The sequence below is a fragment of the Mastomys coucha genome, unplaced genomic scaffold, assembly GCF_008632895.1.
Source record: "Mastomys coucha isolate ucsf_1 unplaced genomic scaffold, UCSF_Mcou_1 pScaffold4, whole genome shotgun sequence".
In the NCBI taxonomy this organism is placed as follows: domain Eukaryota; kingdom Metazoa; phylum Chordata; class Mammalia; order Rodentia; family Muridae; genus Mastomys; species Mastomys coucha.
Genome location: NW_022196910.1, coordinates 27,449,097 through 27,452,934, shown reverse-complemented (window position 1 = coordinate 27,452,934; position 3,838 = coordinate 27,449,097).

The window sequence follows — 3,838 nt, the reverse complement described above, 5'->3', positions numbered from 1 at the left end:
TCATACATGTTTAACCAATGCAATTAATGACCTATTCCATTTTCTTGAATGATAAATGTTATAGTCATTTTTATATATGGAAAAATGCATTGTAGCCTAGGCAGATGAGGGAGTGTTGCAGCACATTCAACAAATACAGGGAAGATGAGAGAAGAATTCCATTATCAACATGTCGGGGGGAGGATGGAGAGGGGTTCGAGGTATAAAAGCCCAATAGACAACTTCGATAAAGGATAAACAGATGCACATTTCAGAGACTGATGAGGTCATCACCTACATGTTTATTTTGCAAAAGAAAGTTTGTCCCAAGCTCCACATTTTTGATTCTGAGTAGCAGGGGCTGTTGTGAAGAATGAAGGACGTTAACGGCACTCAACACCATCTATTACAAGCCAATATGCAATCAAATGCCTGCAGGAGACAGTAACTCATAAAACATTTCAGTAAAGATGACAGAGTCCTTCTCATTCCCTCCACCTAACATTACTTTCAACTATCATCCTTCATATATTATATATATTGGCCTTCATCTAGAAGAATTTAATCAGTGTCTGATATTCATATAAGATGATCCCTCCTCCTTAGCCTAATTCCTGTTGCTTCAGCTTTACACCACACACACACACACACACACACACACACACACACACACGCACACATGCAGGCACACATGCTCATACAGGAGCAGGCATGTACATGCAGGAGCACTGGCACATACATATACTGTATCTCAAAAGTCTTTCCCTAGTTTTCCCACCTACCTGTTTTCTGCCAATGTCTAATACCAATGAACTGCTAACCTCCCTGTGGGAGTACTTGTACTCCCTGTGGGAGCACTAAGCTCTTGTACTTCGAAGCCTAAAAAGTCATAACTTGTATTGCTTCCTGATAATATCATTTTCATTTAACAATTCATTTGCATTATGTCGGTGACTTTTCTGAGGTTCTATATAGCCCAATGGTTCTTCACTCAATTGCTCTATCATTGAACTCTTAGTGTATATATCTACATTCCTCTGGGTTATGTACACTTTGAGAATGGGCTATTTCTCCTTGTCACTTATAACTCTTAACTTGCTACACTGTCATATTCCACAAAACTTAATCATTTAAATACCTTTCCTGTATATGTTGGTGGGTGAGTTAAAACCCTATCACTTTCATTGAAGTATTTTCAGAATACCACTTTAAATTTTATTATCAATGATTTTACTTATATACCTTCCTATACTTATTAAAAGTTATAATAATATAAAGAGGTTTTGGAACTTTAATATATTTTATATAAAATATGGATTACCTCATTTTTGGAAAATCTGTTTTACTAGCAATATCATAGTGGGATCAACTATACTTTATCATAATTTTTATTTAAACTTTTGTTTGCTTCCATATGGTATAATGCATTGAGGGAAACAAAAAACATTCAACTCCTAAAGTTAGAGCTTATATTTCACCAAATATTAAGGTTCCAAATGGAATTATATTTCCTGGTGGGCATGCCCTGAGCCAGTGTACAAATTCTTTCCTGTTCTTTAAGAATGTATCAGTGATATTGCAAGTCTTTATTGTTCGATGAGTAAAAGATCTTGTTTCTCTCCTAAGGCTACTGTCTCCACAGCTGCATTTACTACCAGCAGCCCAGTAGGTTGCCATACAGAAAGGCATAACTCTATAATAGCATAGGAGGTGTGAAAAGAGGGTAGCTTCTAGCTTTTCAGAGACATCCTGTCTCAAAATGACTGGTTTGAAGAACAAGAGTTGAACTGTGATATGTGTAAGACATGTGAACCAGATACTTAGTACAATAAAATTCCGCTGAATTTTCAAAGTTATATCCTACATTCTTAATGTAGGTGTTTCTTGCTTCATCTACATAGTAGGTCTTCAGAACATAGAACTATGTTTTGGAAGGCAGCCAGTGCAGACAAATCATGAAGTTAACTTTCAGTGTCTCCATCACCATCCTTGTCCAGAAGGGTAGGTGTAATTTGCTGAACATCCATCTATCTTTGCCCTTGGAAATGTGAGTAATGTTCTTACACTTTTAATTTGTACCTATTCTGTATGTTAAAAAGCCTATGTACATAGCTGGAAATTAAATGAGCAGACATCTAGGCTTGAGATTCAAATAGTGGCATGGGAAAATATTTTTACTGCAATAAACGCATCTCTGATGTCTTTAGGGGAAATTGAATAGTATTTTATTGACCAAGATCAAACAATCTGTAATTACCACCCAGAGGCACAAGGGAAACTTGCAGCAAGTAGAGGCAGCATTGGGTTGCATCACAGCAGCAGACACCATTTTGGTCTATGCCCAGGCATTTCCATGGGGAGCTTATGTAAGTTCCTCAAGGAGATGCCCGGGCACAGACTAAAACCGTGTTTGCCAAGAAGCCCATTCTACTTGCGTTACTGGCATTGTGTATCCAGGTTTTAGTTGCTCTTATCTGTCATCTGGAAGCTGGTGTTTTGTGGCATTTAAAATATTCAACACGCTTATGATAACTAGAAAGCAGAAGTCTTTATGGTTTATTCAAATGAAGTACTCTCTTTTTTTCTTTCTAACCCTTTATAAACATTATACAATCTGTCACCTATATTACATGGGTTGCATTTGATTCTTTGACTGCTTTGTGATACTAGTCATCAAACAGAAGACATGCATGCTTGACCATTGAGCCATGATCTATTATTTTCATTTTTGGTATATACACACATACACACACACACTCAAACATACACACAAACACACACACATATCACACATACATATGTGTGTGTGTGTGTGTGTGTGTGTATATATATATATACATATATATATATATGCATGTATGTATGTATTTTATTCTTTCACATGGAATCCAGCAACATGTCTTTGTTCCCTCCTGGATAAAATGTATCAGTCTTTCTTGAGGCAGATCAACTTTCCATTAGGACCTGACCAAAGATATATTTCTTGCAATTCCCTAGTGTAGGTCCTAACACTTCAAAATTACAACTGCATTCAGAGGTGTTAGATTACCTCTGCTAATGAAATGAGCCAATTCAAGTCAAATTAAAGTATAAAAGCAGGTTTATTGAGAGCAGCTCTTGGACAGGATCACTAGTCCCAAGGAATGAAGCTGGGAAAGTCACTATGCAGAGGGAGATGGAGGGGAGGGAGAAGACAAAAGGAGAAAGAAGGAGGGGTGATGGGAGGGATGGATGGAAGGAGGGAGGGAGGGACGGACGGACCGACGGACGGAGGAAAACCAAAATGTCTGGATTCTATAGTAAAGAACCTCTGGGTGAACAAAAGCCCAACGCCTGGGCTGTAAAGTTCAGCATATAGGACAGGGTATGCCAGCCATGCCCTGTAACAGGTAGGAACTGAGGGATGCTGGGAGAACCTGGAGGCCAGATCTGCTTTGGTATGTTAAATATGCACCTCAGCCACTTGTCCTGGGCCTCAAATCCAATATCCCAGCCCTTTGTTGATAAAATATGAATAAAGGGTGACATAATCTTCTATGACTACTTGCAGGTGACATTGAGGGGTCATTATTTGGATCCAAAAGCTGGAATGTTGGAAAAGCAGGCTGCTGTCCAAGGTCTGCAGGACCATCTGGGGCTAGGGGCATGAAGGCCCAGTTGAAGCAAACTGGATCAGAGCTGCTGTGCATAGCCACTTTGGAGCCCTCTTGGATGCAGGATTTGAGGAAACCCCTGGACTTGGCGAGATGCTGGAACAAATATATATGTTAGGGGCAGAAGATAAAGTTAAGCAGTTTAGAGGAAAGTGTTCTTGTGTGTATATGTGAAACTTTTAGGCACATGATGTTAGACATTGGGG